The sequence below is a fragment of the Nannospalax galili genome, unplaced genomic scaffold (genome assembly GCF_000622305.1).
Source record: "Nannospalax galili isolate Female #2095 unplaced genomic scaffold, S.galili_v1.0 scaffold522, whole genome shotgun sequence".
Classification (NCBI taxonomy): Eukaryota; Metazoa; Chordata; class Mammalia; order Rodentia; family Spalacidae; genus Nannospalax; species Nannospalax galili.
Genome location: NW_008348874.1, coordinates 169,240 through 187,560, shown reverse-complemented (window position 1 = coordinate 187,560; position 18,321 = coordinate 169,240).

Here is an 18,321-nt window from a genome sequence, read left to right as displayed (position 1 = left end):
TGCCTCTCTTGTACTATACAATAGCAAGATACATATTCTGTAAAACCAAAAAGATACAAACCAAGGTTTATCTTATATATAAAATATAAAATATCAATATTGTTTCAATAACAGGATATTCATCTGAATGATACTGATTAAAATTAGCAGACATGTAAAAAGAATTCTGTTGTCCATAATGAATTTTGTTTAAAAGAGAGCACTTATTGCTCATTTTTAATGTATTAAGTTTACATACCTTTCAGTCTGCAAATTTTCACATAATACATAAAGTTCAGGTATACAGCTTTACATATTTCTAGTCACACACACATAGGTCATTAAATAGACTAAAAATCACTATAATATAGTTGTTTATAAGTGGTCATTTAAAAAATGTAATACTAAACAGGTACGTAAATGAACCCAGACTTGATTAAAAGCTTGATAAAATTAATAAAAAAAAAAACATTTTGTTTTTTAAAGTAATCCTTTTTCTATTTTCTTAAAAGTGAATAGCAAACATTTTTAGAAATTCTTAATTGTTTTGAATATAAATAACACATGCATACATTATAAACAGCGTTTTGGTTATAATCATTCTAAATACATGTAGTAATCTTTTTTGTGTATATGTATGGGTGTGTTTCTGTATGTGAGTATTCACATGTGTATGTGCATGTGCATGTGGCTCCCCTGAAGTTGACATGTGGGTCTTCTTCAATCACTCTCCACCTTATTTATTAAGGCAGGATCTCTTGCTGAACCCAGAGTTCACCAATTCTTGGTAATCTGACTTGCCATGTGCTGCATGGATTCCTTGTCTCTATCTTTTGTGTGATGGAATTGCATCTGGGCTGCCACGCCCATTTGACTTTTATGTAGGTTCTGGGGATCCAAACTTTTGTCCTCACACTTGCATAAGAAGCACTTTACATCCTGAAACAACTCTCTAGCCCTTAAATCTGTTCTATAAGCCTTATAAATTTTTATCTGAAGAAACTGTAAAATCATCTATATTTCTGCACTTTATATAATCTTTTATACAAAGAAAAAGAGAAAAAAATAAAGGCAACAACTCCTATATGCCAATGTAGTTCAAAATGTCCCCTAAATATATAAATTCATATATACAAATATATTAAATTAGGCATTCCAAGAATGATAATTTCAGTCTGCAAAAAGTTCAAAAAAGAAATGTAACCAGGTGTGGTGGCACACACCTTTAATACCATCACTTGGAAGCCAGAGGCAGGCAGATCTCTGTAAGTTCAAGACCAGCCTGGTGCACATAGTGAGTTCCAGGCCAACCACAGCTATATAGTGAGACCCTGTCTCAAAAAAAAAAAAAAAAAAATCCAAGATTTCTAGATACAGATTAAGGTTTTCCCCATGCTGCCTTAGAAACAATACAAAGTTTACAAAAGACTAGTGTTCTAGTTGCTTTTCTCTTACTGTGAAAAAACACTCTGAACAATTTGCTCTCTGCTATTGTTCTTCAGTAGCTCAGACATACCTGTCTAGTGATGGTGCCATCTACAGTGGGCTGAGCTCTCCAACAGTCTTCAATCAACACAATTCCTTGCAGACATGGCCACAAACCAATCTGTAAATTCCCACAGTTGAGACTCTCTCTTTTCAGATGACTCTTGGTAGTGTCAAGTCAACAATAAAAACTAACAACAATTAGTAAGGTAGAATTCTCCCTACTGGACATCAAAATAATAAAAAGTTAACATTTTTTATGACTATACAAATCACAGTAGAACCCCCTCAACATTCTTGGTTTCTCTGTGTCAGATGGCTCAACAGAACTCCAGTGGCTCAATGCTGTCCCAAACACCTTAAATGAAAAATCCACCATTGCAAATGGCATGACCTATCAAATAGTTCTACAGAACTAAAACATTTAGAACTCTGAAAGACAAAGCCTGTCTCTACATGATAGTCACCTTTCAAAAAGAGCCTAAGGAGAGGGTAAATAGATGACTCAGTGGATGAGAGCATTTGCTGCTTTTCTAAGGGACTCCAATTTGGTTCTGAGCACTCATACCCAGGTGGCTCATAACCACCTGTAATTCTAGCTCCAGGGGATCTGACACTCTCTTCTACTCTCCCTGTGCACCTAAATATATGTGGAGAGAGAGAGAGAGAGAGAGAGAGAGATGGACACATAAGAAGATACAAAATACATCTTTTCATAAAAATAGAACTCAAAGAATCCAAGCAGGCTAATGGAATCTCAAAACTAAAAGGAAGGCAATGCCCAGTGTGCACTAATTGTGAAGAAGCTTATTAAGGGTCAAAGTTTCTCAAGAGTACAAAACATGAACTAAATATTTGTTTCTCTGTTTTATCAAATAGAGCAGCTAAGGCTGCTGGAAGTGGGAAGCTAAGAAAAGTCTCTGGAATAAAGTGACTCCAGCAGCTCTATGGGTTGATTCAGTCTTTCTTCTCCCCTGAGGGTAATCTGCTATGAATGGCTGACACTAAAAATGTGGTCTTTTTTCCTAGCCATTATTTCTCCTAATTGTTAGTGGAGATTCAGAGTCTGAGCTCTGACAGTCCTAACAACACAGACCTGGCCACTTGTCCTCAATAGGCCAATTAAATAATCAATCAATGCAGAAATGACGATCTATTCACTGTGACCACATTGGGAAGAGAAACAAATAGGCTCAGTGTTTGCCCCCAAGACTATCTTTGGATGTTAATATGGTTTAAATTTAATTGTTAGCCACAAGGTATGCATAGCTAAGTATTCTTTGTCAAGTTATGATCTCACATATCTTCATTGTCTGAACTCCAGTTTCTTCTGCAAGATGGTATCACAAGTTATTAGCATAGTCTGGGAGACAAGCTGTCCCCCTAACTAATGCCATACTCCAGAATTTTCTTCTAGCATCATTTTCCTGAGGAAATTCCAGTTGGCTAAGATGGTGGCAGTGGCGATTTTCAAGTTTGATAGTCAAAAGGAGGACATTAGCGTCTCTTTAAAATATCTAAGAGGGAGAGAATGTTGATAGTTCTACTTAGGAACCGCATTATCGCATTATTACTAGAAACTGAACCCAGTCCTCTGTATCAATGCTGTGTCAGTAAATGATAGAAAAAATACAAAGACAAATAAACTATTTTTACTAAATTTTTAAAAATCTAAAAAAAAAAGAACCTCATTCCCACCAGGACCATTATTCTTTGCCTTCATCAGGTTTCAGATAATAATATCACCTGTTGCAAAGCAATTTTCTAAATTAAAACATTCTACCTTGGATGGAGACTGCTTAAGACTCAGGAAGTAAACAAGCCTCTCACAGTTTCAAGGAACTCCTGAAACTTACAAAAATCACAAGGTTCTTCCCCAAGAATACCCTACAAACCATTACAGAACTAGAGAATGTACTGCAGACCCGAGAGCAGCATCCACGTGATGAGATTGTCAGGAGTTGTCGTAGCACTGGTTTAGCCATTCCTATTATGTATCATAAGATGTGTAACCCAGGTTGCCTAGGAGGAAAGTGCTTGTGTAAGGGAGGAATTACAATGGGGAAAAGACATCTGGATGCTAATTTTTGCAAGTCTCTGATTTGACAAGGATAATAAAAAGAAATGCTGAGATGTAGATGTTGTTCAGATACTTCTTATAGTTGGAAGGATGCAAGGAAAAATAATATAAGTTAAATCTTTGCTAAAGAGTCCTTCTTGGAACCCCAAAATTTGGAACCCATGGGAAAAGTTAGAATACCAAATAGCCCCATAAGTTTAACTGGTCAAGACTGTAAAATCTCTAGACTATCTGTTGAAATACCTACCTTTGTAGTTTTACTGGTCAATCATCTGGTCGTAGTACCATCTCTAGGAAGTCAGGTTCACCTTAAGCTATGCTAAATAGATGGGTGGAATACCTAGTGCATTAATGAAGTACTGAATTTTTCTAACCTGGAACCCCTCCTCCCAGTGCAGTACACCTGGACCCAGCCACAGACATATAGGTCTCTGTAAGTCTTCCTGCTTTTCTGATTTCTTCAGAAAAGTATAATCTCTTTCCCTTCATATCCCTTTTCTAAACATGTTTTCTTTAATGCTTTGGGATGCCCTAGCATCTTGCATTTCTTTACTTTTTCTCTAAAGCTTCTCCCAGCCGTGTGGCTTCCAGTCAGCCATGTGTATGACCTCCATGCAGCTCTAAACCTGAATGGCTTCATGGCTTTCTTTTCCACTCCATTCTCCTTTCCAAGGCAGCTGGCAAGATTACCACCCTCTAGCCTGCATGGAGCATTTTCCTTAAAATTCTAATAAAATTATCCTAAAAGTCCTCATTTGGGTCCATTCTCAAATTCTTTTATGAATGAGACTAAGAGCCATCTAGGGGGTGCTCTTTCTCCCCATGTCACCATCAGATAATGAAGAGAAAGAAAGGTAAAGGTGACAGAAGGTATCTCCCAAATCTGACCTTTAATTAGGAATAAGGGAAAGTCATTTGATTAGGGCTTTAAGAATGATCATATGCAAGAGACTTTGAGAGTCAGAAAGTATTTCTGACCTGAACTGCTTGTGTTGGAGAAGACTTTTAAACAAATATGGGAGTCTCTCACAGTCTAACTTATTTGGATGTGGAATACTGTGGTGAATGAGATAATTCTGAGTGTTTTGGAAACAGAAAAAACTGAATAAAATAATTATTCATACCTCCCTGAGAAAAAGGCTGCATAATCTAAGGTAGTGCAAGGGAAATCAGTCCCTGGTGGACTGGGTCATAGGACCCATTATAAAGACTTGATCACGATTGGTTAAGGGCCCCACAAATATCACAGACTAAAAGACACTGAGGAAAAACAGGCATTACTGAAGGAACAGAATATGAGAGAGGTAGTATTTGATGCCCAGTTCATTGGACCTTATAGGACTAAGCTCTCAAAAGAATTAATAAATCGATCCAGCAGGGATGTCTGGACTGGTATGGAGCTTACTGGCTTTAAGGTGCCCCATGATGAGATGCAATCCTTAGGAAATACGAATTGCTTTGTTAGCTCTGAATTATTTAGACTAGAAGGCAAGATTCTGAAAGCTAAAACAATGGAGAGGGAATGAGAAAGAGCAAAGCAGATGAAGGGGTTTTCTACAACACGAAGGGCAAACATAGGAAGATTTGTGTTGAGCTGGAGTTACTAAGGGAAAAAATCAGCAAAAAGCCAAATGTGCTACTGAGCTTTGGGAAAGGCTTAAAACCAGAGGAGCAGTTCACAGAAGACACAAATGATAAAATAATGGAAGTAAAAAAGATGAAGTCTATCCAAGAGGCAGGCAGTTACACCTTGCAGTATGTAGTATAATGTAGACTGGAGGTGGAGATTGTTCACTCAACCCAGGGGTGTTGCTGATTTTAAAGACAAAGTGCACAGGACTGACTGGGAGCTATTTACATGAACAACAGACTCCCAGGCACAGCAGGTTAAATTGCAACCCTTGAGCCTAAACTGGCTGAGCAGTGAAAGCCAGCCTTCCTGAAACCACCAGGGTAAGACTATGCACAGCATCCTTGGGACAGCAGTAGTTCTCCAGGGGAGGAGGCTCAGGCAAGACTGTTTTAGGTCATGGAGTTCTAGACAGTGTAATGAATGTCTCTCATTCATGTTGCTCTCCTCAACACTGCTCTTTTGACAGAACAATTGGTCCAGAGGATGGGGTTGTTTGGTGCTTTCTAATACCTCTTTAGCCACCCAAAACTAACTGGCTCTTACTTGGAATGGATGATGATGGGATTTGAGAGAGTGTGTCCACCACTATTATGTAGAATTTTCTTTTTCTTTACATAATGCTAATCCTTGAGTGTTTTACACATTTTCAAAAGCATCTGGAAAAGAGCAAAAACAATTATTAAGGTGTGTAAATGTCTTAAAAGGTACATGAATATAAAAAGGCACTCTCAGAAACTATAAGGTTGTTGAATGAAAATCCTATTTCCAGGGATGGAGTAACTTTTTATAGGTTGTTTGTAGGTTGTTGACCAGGGAAGCCACTGAGACATAGCGTAACGATTATTGCCACAGACAGCACCGTGAAAGCTGTTAGCAAAGAATTGTCACCAACAATCTTGCTCATCTATGGACCTTGCATGCTACCGCAACAATACATCAAGCAAGATATGCCCACTGGGAAAATAGCTGCCCAAGTAAATGTGGACAACCAACTGCCTTGCAACTGGATTTAAGACCTGCTCCACAGGAGAGAACTCACAGCTGATGCTATACGTTCAGACAGAAGTCCATTGTTTGGAAAGATCATGGGCCCTAGTGAGAGGTTAATGCTGCTGTTATAGTAAATGCATATGATGTACCTATCAAATTGCAGTCTAAAAACTTTTTCTTATGCCCATAGATCACTGTTGTTGCCAGCCTCTATTTTTACAACCAGGAGGTAGTACTATAGAGACTCATAACTAGTTATGTTTTGAGATTAAGTTACTACTGCTATGGCATAGTGGGCCAATATTCAGCCGTAGATGGAAAAAAGTAACCGAACATCTATATCACACCCCCCAAAGTACAGAGAATATTGCAGAAGATAGGGAAGAATGCATGTAAGCCTCCAGAGTCGTGTGCAGTGTCATGCAGCAATTTTCTCTTAAACAAAACGTTCCATCCTGGACACAGAAAGGAGAGTTTGAGACTCAGGAAGTAAGTAAGTCTCACTAATAAACATAAGAACTGAGAAAGGTGAAGTTTACAAGATTCACAAAGCCCCTATACAAGGTTACATAAGACGGAACAATTGCTGAAGAGACCCTCCAACCAAGTGAGCTGCCTAGAACCTGTGCAGATAACTCCAAGGATGCAATTTTCATGAATTGCCACCAATGCAGTGATACAGCTGGCTTTCAATAACTCATGTTTCTGTAAGAAACCCCATGTCCATTCTTCTGTAAACAACCTCAATAAACTCCCTAGTTGTACTTTGATAGAAGACTTATTTAGACCTGCTCTTGGTTCTTTATCTGTGGTAGGTAGATGTTTGCTCCCATCTCCCTAGGAAATGTCACACAACACTTTTTTTCTTGTCATTCATATCTGTAGCATTTCTAAGCCATATTACATTATAGAGTTAGCATTAGGCCTAGATTTAGGGTTAAGGTTAGGGTGTTTAACTTTGTTTCTCAATTGCTGTGACAAAATACTCTGACCAGTACCAACTTGGGGTAGGAAGGGTTTATTTTATCTTACATCTCCTGGGTCACAGTTCATCAGGGAGCCTAAGGTAGGAACTCAGTGCAGGAACCTGGAAGCAGAAGCTGGAACACAGACCATGGAGGAATGCTGCTTACTGGCTTGTTCCCCTCACCCCTGCTCAGCCTGCTTTCTTATGCAACACAGGCCCACCTGCCCAGGGGTGGCATCATCCACAGTGGCCTGGGCCCTCCCCCAGCACTCAACAATCAAAAAGATGCCCCACAGACATAGCCACAGGCTACTTCAATGGAGGCAATTCACCAGTTGAGGCTCCCTCAACCCAGGTGTGTCAAGTTAACACTAAAGCTCTCCAGCACATGTGGGTAAGGTTAGGTTTAGGGTCTGGGCTCTGTTTCAGGCTAGTGTTAGTTTTAGGGTGAGGGCTAGAGTTAGGATCAGGGTTAGGATCAGTGTTAGGATATAGTTTAGAGCTAGGGCTAGGTTTAGGGTTAGGATAGGGAAAGGTTTAGCCTAGGTTTGGGATTACGTTTAGGCCTAGGGTTATGTTTTGGGTTAGGGTTAGGGTTATGGATAGGATTAGGGATAGGGTTATAGTTATGGTTATGGTTATGGTTAGGGTTAGGGTTAGGTCTAGTGCTTGCATTTGGGTTAGGGTTAGGATTAGGGTTAGGTTTAGTTTTAGGTTTAGGGCTAGGGCTAGGGTTAGGGTTAGGGTTATGTATGTATTTAGGGCAAGGGTTAAAACTAGGGTTAGGGTTAGGGCCAGGGCTAGGGTTATGTTTAGGTTTAGGGATAGGTTTAGATATAGGGTTAGTATTAGAGTTAGGGGTCAGGTTAGGGTTAGTGCTATGTTTAGGGTTAGGGTTAAGGTTAGGGCTAGGGTTAGGTTTATTGTTAGGAGTAGGCTTAGGAGAAGGTCTATATTTAGGTTTAGTTAGAATTAGAGTTACGGTAGGTTTAGTCTTAGGTTTAGGGTTAGAGTTTAGGATTAGGACTAGGACTAGGATTCTGTTTACTGTTAGCATTATCATTAGGGTTAGGACTAGGGTTAGGATTAGGGCTAGTGTTAGAGTTAGGGGTAGACCTAGGGTTAGTGTTTGGGTAAGGGATAGAGGTAGGTTTTGTGTTGAAGTTTGGGTGAAGTTTTAGGCTAGGGTGGGTTTTAGGATTAGGTCTGGGGTTATGTTTAGGGTTAAGTTTTAACTTGTGAAACACTGACAACTTTAGCTCTGTGATAATTTGAAGGAGAATGTCCCCCACAGCCTCCAAGCATTTGGACACTTTTGTACCCAGTTGGTGGTACTATTTTGGGAGGTCTTAGAAAGTGTGGCTCTGATGGAGGAAGCACATCACTGGGGGGAGTGGGGGAAGCTTAGAAAACTCTTAAGCCTTACCAGATCTTGAGTTGCCTACCTGAAGATGTGAGAGCTTAATTTCCATTCCAGTTCCATCCACCTCTGCCAAATGTCTCCTGCCATGATAGACTCTTGCCCCTTGGAACCATCTACAGTGAAAAAGAGCAAATGGCACAGAAAGAATCTACAGTTTTGATTGAAAAAGAGCACTAGGAAGATTAATGTTAGAGCTGAGGCATGTGCTGAAGGGGAAGATCCCTTTGATGAGGCAATTCAAGTGATTAAGGAGAGGTCCAGAGATTTGTACTTAAACAATTGAGAGAATGCAAAGCTGGAGGAGCTGAGCCATCTAAGCTGTTTGGAAATAAAGTCCTAGAAGTTGGACATACAGCTATTGGATTTGGAGTTTTCCCTGCTGGTTTTTGGTCTTGTTTGGTCTAGTATTTCTTCACTATGCTTCTGTTCCTCCTTTTTGCAATAGTAATGTGTATTCAGTTGTATTGTATGTTGGGAGCATGTAATTTGTCTTTTGATTTTACAGGAGCTTACAATTAAGTGATTTCCCTGAATCTCAAAAGAGACTTAGGACTGTGGATTTTTAAGTAGCTTTGAGACTCATAAAGGCTATGGGGACTTTTAAGGATAGACAGAATTCATTTGCATTTTATATGGTCATGAGCCTATGCGGGCAGGGAGTGGAATTGATGGTTTGAATGAGAATGTCCCCCCTTGGCTCCAAGTATTTTGACATTTTATCCCCAGTTGGTGGTACTGTTTTGGTGGGTCTTAGAAGGTGTGGCTAAGCTGAAGGAAGCATGTCATTGGGGACAGGCTGAGAGAGTGCTTAAGCCTTGCTTGCTTCCCATGCCTGCTTGAAGATGTGAGAGCTTAGCTTCCACTCCTCCTCCTGCCACCATGTTTCCCACCACAATGGACTGAAATTACCCTAGAACTGTAGCCTCAAATTAACTCTTCCTTCTATAAGTTACTTTTGTCAATGTTTCTATCAAAGCAACAGAAAAGTAACTAACACAAGCTCCCTAGAGTAGTGTTTATAGCTAATTTATTTTCATGAATCCATGACAAACTTCATTTTTCAATCTTTTTTTTAAATTTAAGAGCTATTTTCTTGATTTAAGAATTTCATACAATGACTTTTGATTATGTTCAGACCTCCCCACCATCTCTACCCTCACCCTACTACCCTCCCCACTCCCCTATCCCCAACTTTGTGTCTTCTTAGTAAATGAAAAACCCCATCTATCTTATGTAACACATCTGAGCTGGGTGCCGAAAGAAATCATATCTCACTTGAGTGACAGTGATCTTTAATTCTTACACACAAGTGTGCCAAAGGGCCTACTCTCATTTCTTTGTATTGGGTTTTGGATCAGACAATGCCAGGTTTCTTGGAATAGGCTTTTCAATCTTAATTTCTGTTTCTCGTACACATTGCTTAAGAATGTTAAATAGGGATTTTCCTTTTTCTCAGTGGTCAGAAATGCTTGATTTTCCTCATCAAAGTTAGTTATTCGCAGTTCTTGCATACAAGTTACACGCTGACCTCTTACTTGGCAAAATGACCCCTCTGTGGACCAAGCCATTCTCAAACATGTTGATAGTCCTCAGGATTGTACTGTTTTTAAACTTTAAAAAAATGTAACTTAATTATTTTATTAGCTCCAATGAAACCGCATTTTCAAAAACTTTATTCAATACTCCCGTCTATTTCATTTCTTTTCTATATCACCTACACATGTCCTCTTATGTGCATATGAGAAATATTTTAATTGTGATAGTAATAAGTACTAGCATCTTTTATTATTGGTCAATTGATACAACTTTTGTTAAAATGTTACAGTAGCAAAAAGCAACCAACCAACAAAACTAAACACCATAAAACTGATCAAGACTAAGATTCTCTGGTCTGGATAAAGATCTAAATTGCCAGTTTCACTGACCAATCACCTGGTTATAGGACCACCCTTAGGAATGTGGGTTGACCTTAAGTTTTGCTGAATAGATGGGGAGAATATCCACTCTCTTAATGAGATGCTGAATTTTTCCTGCCAGGAATCCTTGAATCCCTGCCTCTTATTGCAATTTTTTGTGGACCAGGGTTGTAGTCATGTGGTTCTCATAAGTCTTTCCTTTTCTTCTTAACATCTCTTTTCTAACCATGCTTTCCTTAATACTTTGTGTGGCCCCAGTGTTTTGGGTTTCTTTATTTTTTCTTCTACACCTTGCTTCTCCTCTCCAGGCTGTCAAGTGTCTGTCTGTCTTCCATGACAGTTCTAAAGGGGCATGGCTACATGCTTTTTTCCTTCCCCTCTCCATTCTCCTCGTCAAGGCAGTTGCTGAGATTACAGCTTGCCCATTGTGAGGATTTTTTTTCTCTTAAATTATAATAAAATTGTCCTAAATCTTTTGTTTGAGTCTATTCTTTAATTATTTTATGAATGAGACCAAGGACCCTCAAGGGGGACCCTATTAACTCCCCTTCATCAGCAGATAGTAATGAGATAATTAAACTAAACAGTTTTAAGATATGACAATGTTAAATGATGTTTATGTAAAATTTCATGTTCTCATAAAAATGATTTGTATCTTAATAAACCAGAATGTATAAAACATTTTCATTATTAACACATTTTGGATTTATTTTAGATAATCCTTTCCTATTCTCAGGAAAAAAAAAAAAAACATTTCTTACACTTCATTATAGAATTTTTTGTTTTATTTATGCTTTTGTTTTGTTTTTTTGTTTTTTTGTTTTGTTACTGTTCTTTTGGTTTTCTGAGACAGGTTTCATGTAGCACAGCTTGATTTGATTCACAGTGTAGCTAAGGATGACCTTGAATTCCTGATCTTCTTGCCTCCACCTTCAAGGTGCTAAAAAATAGCCATATAATACCACACTTAGCACATTCTGGAAGTCTTAAGATTCTTATATTTAAGCATTTAAAAAGTCTGGACTGATTTTCTTTCATATGCTGAAGACAGCAATATGTTTTTCCATTTGTACACTAATGATTTTTAGATATGTTTATTAACTATGCCTCCTAGGGGCTGGAGACATGACCCAGTGGTCAAAAGCACTTGCTTTTCTTGCAATCAACTCAAGTTAAAGTGTCAGCACCAATATCAGATGGCTCACAACTACCTACAACTCCAGCTACAGGGGATCTGATGTCCTCTTCTGGCCTCTGCTTGCACCTTCATTCATGTGTACAAACCCACACACTGACACACACACAGAAACACATAAATTAAAAAAAAATGCTTCCTATCATACTATTTCTAAATGCCACATCTGTAAAACTATCAAATATCCTTATACGAGTGGTTTTTATTTCTCTCTATCATTATCTTCTCATAATCATTTAGTTCAAGGTAATTTTACATTCCTATTTTGGTGTCTGGCAATAGCTCATAATGTTATTTAATTTCAAGCTGTATTAGTTACTTTTCTGTTGCTGTGATAGAAACACCATAACTAACGGAACTTATAATAGCAAAAGTTTATTTAGCTCACAATTCCAAAAGGGTAAGAGTCCATCATGGTAGGGAGGCATGGCAGCAAAGGGGCTGGAGTAGGAGCAGAAGCTAAGCTTTCACATCTTCAAGCAGGCACAGGAAGCAGAGAGTGATGCAAGACCCAGCAAGACTTAAGAACTCTCTAAGCCCACCTCCAGTGATATGCTTCCTTCATCATGGCCACACCTTCTAAGACCTCCCCAAACAGTGCCATCACCTGAGGACAAAATCTACAAATACTTGGAGCCTATGGGAGACATTTTCATTCAAATCACCACACAAACTCACTCACACATTTTGAATCTTTTCTTTTTCTATTGGTTTTAAGCAATTATAATCTGATCAGAGAACTCAGTTCTTTTCATACCACTGATCAGAATTGTTCACAATGTTCCATTCACATGAAAGATATCTGAAAAAGTATCTAATAAGTCACATTTTAAAGAGCCTGGATACTAGAAAGTTGGGAACACTGGCATTTTATACTTTATCATGAGGACAACACCACACTACTTCTGGATTTGAATTTTCTAAGGCTTAAGAAACCCGAATATTGGAGATTATATCAGTTTCCCATTGTGTCCATTAGAGAATCATTGTAGGCAGATACATAACTTGAAATGTTATATTACAGTTACACTATATGTTTCTACTCACCCTGTGCACTAAGGGCTTGAAATATCCTCAAGACATCACCTTTCCTCCACTTTCAAACTTTATAAATTTCTCAAGTGTAAAGGCAATAAAGGTGGTATCTGCAAGTTAAGCTGTGAATATCGTATTTTTCTTGAGTCTGTGAAGAGCTGTCTTTACCCAGGGTTGATGCCTTCAAATTCACTTCCTGACTCATAGGTGATCTAGCATTGTACATCTGATTACAGTATTAAGAATTTGAAATAGAACTTTACAGAGCTCGGGCTTTTTTGAGCTTAAAGGAAATAAATATTTCTCAGCCCACCATGACTGAACTATTGTAAGAATTATTTTCCATGCTACTTTGTGAGTGATAAATTCTGTTTGCTTTTCTGTTGCACCTCCAGGGTTACCTTCCCCTTTGTTTCCTCAAGCTTGAATAACTCATTGCTATAATTTCCATTAGCCTGTAGATATTGTAAAAACTTTTAAATAAATGATTAGCTACTGAAATGTAAACCCTCTTGGCCATACCTTAACAGCAACAACAAGTACTCTAAGTTTACATATAATTCACCTTGCTCACACATTGAAGTCTAAGACTGCAAAATATTGGCTCTAAGAAAAAGCTTTATAACTCCATATATAAATTATAATCTTTAATTTGTTTTACAGATACTTATTCTTTAATGTTTCTCAGATGGCAAAAGCAAATGGTATGCTAAGTGACTAGTTAAATCACACTTCCAAAGCTGCAGATCACAGCAGTTTGTACCCTCAGAAGATGCCTGTCTACTTCCACGGTTGCATCAAAAAGAGAGGTTTTCTCACAGAGCTGGGAGGAAGAAGGATGGTGAGCTGAACATGTCTGAGAACTCTGCATCATAGCTTCTATATCATAACTCTTTGGATGATTTTCTAAATAAGAACCAACTAAATAAGCTATGTCATCTCTTCTGAAGTGAATGAGAAAAAGAAAAAAGATGCCAAAAATATATTAGGGTAATTGCACTCAATTAATTGACTACATTTCTGTTGCTGTGAAAAAAATACATGAGCAAAAGGAATTTTGGAAGAAAACATTAATTTTAGCTTATGGTTCCAGAAGGGGAGTCCATAATGGCAAAGAATGGATAGTAACAGGAGACCAAATCATGAAGTTGAGAGAGCATATATTTAACCACAAACAGAAACAAGAGAAAAGGAACTGAAATTGAGGCTATGAACTCTCAAAGGCCACCCCCCTCCATCAAGACTGCACTCCCTCCCCCCAAAGCTCCCCAAGAAGAGCCACCAACTGGGAACCAAATGTTCAAATACTTGAGCTATAGGGGTATTTCTCATTCAACAGGAAAGGAGTCACAATAGGAAAGAAAGATTTAGGAGGTAACAGAAATATACTAACACAGTCTACAAAGTTCTGTGGAAGGTACAGAGGAAAAGACAATTTGATATTTTTTCACTCATAATACTATCCAACCCATCCTCAGAAGAAAGACATTTTGTTTAGTGGAATAATATAGAAGGAAAGAAAAACTGAGCCAAGTTTAAATTTTGCAACATTGGAGATACTTTCAATTTTCTTTGTTTTATGGGAAAGGACATTTTTTTCTTCAGTCAAATCAGTATAGGTAGAATATTGGGCTAATCAATATTTGTAAGGCCCATGTGACATTTTGTTCAAAGTAATTAAATTCTCCTGTAGTGAATCACTATTATTTAGAAGATATGGACTACATTGTACCCTGTGTGAATGGCTAGACTCCTTTTCTAACTCCTCCTCAATGTTATATACTATAGGTCTTGATTCTCGAGGGGAAGTGGCACCCAGGCATGGTGGTGCATGCCTTTAATTCTAGCACTCGGGAGACAGAGGCAGGCAGATCTCTGTGAGTTCAAGGCCGGCCTGGTCTCCATAGTGAATTCCAGGCCAGCTGGGGCTACACAGAGACCATGTCTCAAAAAGACTAAATAAAAAATAAATAATAAATAAATAAATAAATAATAAGGTACAGTAGAAGTGGAAGTGATTTGCATCCTTTTGGGCCTGATTCCCATGATTTCCTATGTGGGTACCTTCTTTCCTCTGTGTCTTTTATTCTGTGCTAGAATTATCCCTAGTATATTCCATATCTAAGTTACTGAGATCTACCATTTTTTGCACAACATTTCTTTAACTCATGGATAATCTGATACAAGAAGTGGAATGCTTCCAAAACAAAAACCTAAAATATGTTTGTCATTGTCTTAGAATTATAATGGCAGGAAATGCAATAATAGTAAAAAGAAAACAATATGGAAGCATTTGATCAAAATATTATGTGCTGTTTTTCAAAAGTTGGACCATGCCTTTGTCAGCTGTAATGAATCAAGTGATGTAGTTGAGATGCTTTAGAAAAAGAATGTGTTTTGACCCTACTCTAGCATTTTGCAAAATATAGGAGGTAGGTGAGAATCAGCCTGGCTTGCAACAAAATGCAACAAAGGAAATCCAGAGACTGGGCCTGTAGAAGTTAAAAACACACGTATTTGTACACCAAACAATAAGGAACAAAGCTGAAGGTATGGCCATGCTGACAGGAATGAAAATACTCCAAAGGGACACTTATGTTTCTTTAGCTGTCAGATTATTGAAACAATGGCCTCCAAAACATTGGGATTTTTCTAGGAATCACATGTTGGGAGAAGGATAAGGCTGAACCTTACCATCAGCTAGGTAGGAAACAGCTCCTAGAAACAGACAGCTCCCTGTTCCAACAGCTTGTTAGATCACCTTGTAAGAGAAACTGGAAACAAGACAGAATGGGCCAATAGTGGATAGGGCCACATCTTTACAAGGGTTGCTTAGTTTTTCATGCCTCTTGTCCTCTATTTAAACCTAAACTTTATGTCAAGACTCAGAAGATGACATGAGGGTCACTGGACCTGTATATTTGTTCATCTTATCAATATGGCCACACTGTATAAATCTCATTTCTTCATTTTTCACTATTGTTTCTTTAATTGGCTTATTGAGAATCCCAGGCTCTGACCTTAGCAACTATGGTAACAAAGGTAAAGTTAAACCTTGATTCTGGGATTAATCACAGTACTAGTGGCACCTTTCTCTTCAAATACAATGCTACCCCCTAAGAGAGCATTAACTAGTTTAAGATGTAAAAGTGTTTGAGAAAAATTATGTAGGATCGAAGGTTATTATATAAAACAGCTTTTCTAAAATGGAAATGTTAGGAACAAAGAGTTCAAACATCTGTTAATATTTTGAAAAACGTATATTGCCCATAGAACCAAGAATCCAGATTGGAAAGACAAAAAATTGGCTAAAATTTAAGAATTTCTATGAGTCCCTCAACTTTCATAAGCAAGAGGCAACTTTGAAAGCTATGGAGCTACCAGTAGCCATCTCAGATATGGCAAAGGAGAAGTGTATACAAAATCAGTCTTCTCTGAAGTCAGAGGAAAGAGGCACAGGCAGTTTTGAATGAAAAATTCCTTCTTGGTGAGTAGATTCAGAGAATGTCACTGTCTTTTCCAATGCTTGCTGCACAGGGCTCCAGTATTGCTGAGGGCCAAATATGTCTGAGGTTCTCCTTACTTCTATTTCCCTGTTTCCCAATGAAATTATTAAGTTTATTCTGTCCATTGTCACTATTCTTTTTTAAAATTATTTATTTAATAACCACATGATTTAAAATTATTTATTTAATGAAGCATTTCATTACAACATTAGCATATTCAAAAACAATTTCCAGAGCAAAGATGCATATCTTTCAATATTTGCTGTACATTTTTAGGTTCAAAATTGAATCAATACAGTTATACAATATTTAACTCAGTATAAACCCTATAAGACATAAAATTGAATGAAAATTTAACCTTTTAAAAAGATCTTCATTTCATTTTAAAATATACTGTTTTATACAGGAAAAACCCATTTTTAACGCTACTAACACTTAGAGGTTTGCACATGTGTCTCTAATCACTATGTATCTGATTATTATTAGTCAAGTTGGTTACTTTCTGAGATCCATCTGAGCATGGATATAAAATCACTGAGTAGATTTCAATGGTAATGTGTTTCACCTCTACTAATTAACATGGAGCAATTTTTTATGCTTCATCCTCAGATATAACTCATTTTTTATTTGTTGATTTTTTTGTGTGCATATCATACAGAACATCCCAAACAATCTTCTTCATCTATATACCCACATCCCAAATGGCACCCTCCCATAGTCCACCTCCACCACTATTGGAGCCCATATACTCTGTAACCACTGTTACTGTCCATTGTGTTGTTTGGCGCCCCCAGATGTCCTCCAGTATTTGTCCATCCACTGAATCTAGTCAGCCTATCTGGAGTTCCTTGTTTTAGGAAGATCAGCTCTTCCTCATCTAGCACCAATCAGTTGCCAATATTCCTTTAGATAATATTTGGGTGTGCTGTTCCATTTTCTCAATTCTGTGCTGGGTTACTGTCTGGGAGTCTTTTGGGCCACCCTGGCCAACAACTGAAAGAAAGTATATCCTGTCTGGCATTGTTTCTTGTTATGTAGCTTTATCTATACACATGGACTCTTAAAAAGTTATATTGATCCTGTTAGTCTTTGATTATACATTTCTTTTGGGTGTTTAAGACCTTATGATTGGCCCAGATAAACCAAATTATTTTTACACTTACGGTCCATTGAGGATCTGTACCTCAGGGGTCACATGGGTTTGGGAGGTGTCCCTGGCTCCTTTCTTTTACCAGTTCCATCTATGAGATGATAAGTCAAAGGTCCTGCTCGACCATGGCTGGCTTCACTTGGAAGCATGGAGGAAATGTTTCTTCTGTGTTGACCCTCCTCTTTTTAGGCTGGACACTGGTTCATATCCATTTGGTGGGGTCTTCATGGCCTCCTTGACAGCTGACGCACTTCGGTTACAGGACAATTTGAGAGATGGTCCTAGTCCCCTGGAACTTAGTTGACCTAGAAGGGCAAGGAGCAAAAACTGTCCTTTATGTCCCTCTGACCAAATTAGTATAGGCCAAAAAGTATGGCTGTTAAGCATCCAAGAAGGTTAGTTCCACCATTCTGGTACTTTTAATTACCATGTGCTATGTAGATAAAGCTTGGACAAAGACCAAACATTCTCAGATAAACCTTGCCTAGAGATGTATTATATTCCTTGAGCTAGTTGTATGTATAATTTGTCAGTAGGTTATTTGATTAATATGGTTCCCTCTGGTTTTTAAAAAGTAGCCAGGCAATATTTATCTCTCTCATTTTCTAAACCTTCCATCATGGTTTCTCCAATTAAAGTGCCCCATTTTTCCCATTTGTTCCTTAAAAATACTTCTCCTATGTTCCCACCTCTCTTGAGCTCCTCTTTCCCTTTATGCCGAAGGTTCCTTGTATAACCTTCCCTCCCCCCTTAAAATAACTGCATTTTTATCCATATCTCCCTTATTAATGCCTGTTTCCTACTGTTCTCTTTCAGATGATTTGCTTGCCTTTACCTCCTTTTCATTATCCTGGTTCCTTTAGTTATGTCTGGACACATAACGACTTATAAGGATTTGGTGCTAGAATCCACATAAGAGGGCGAACATGCATCATTTTTTTTGTTTTTTGAGGTTTTTTTTT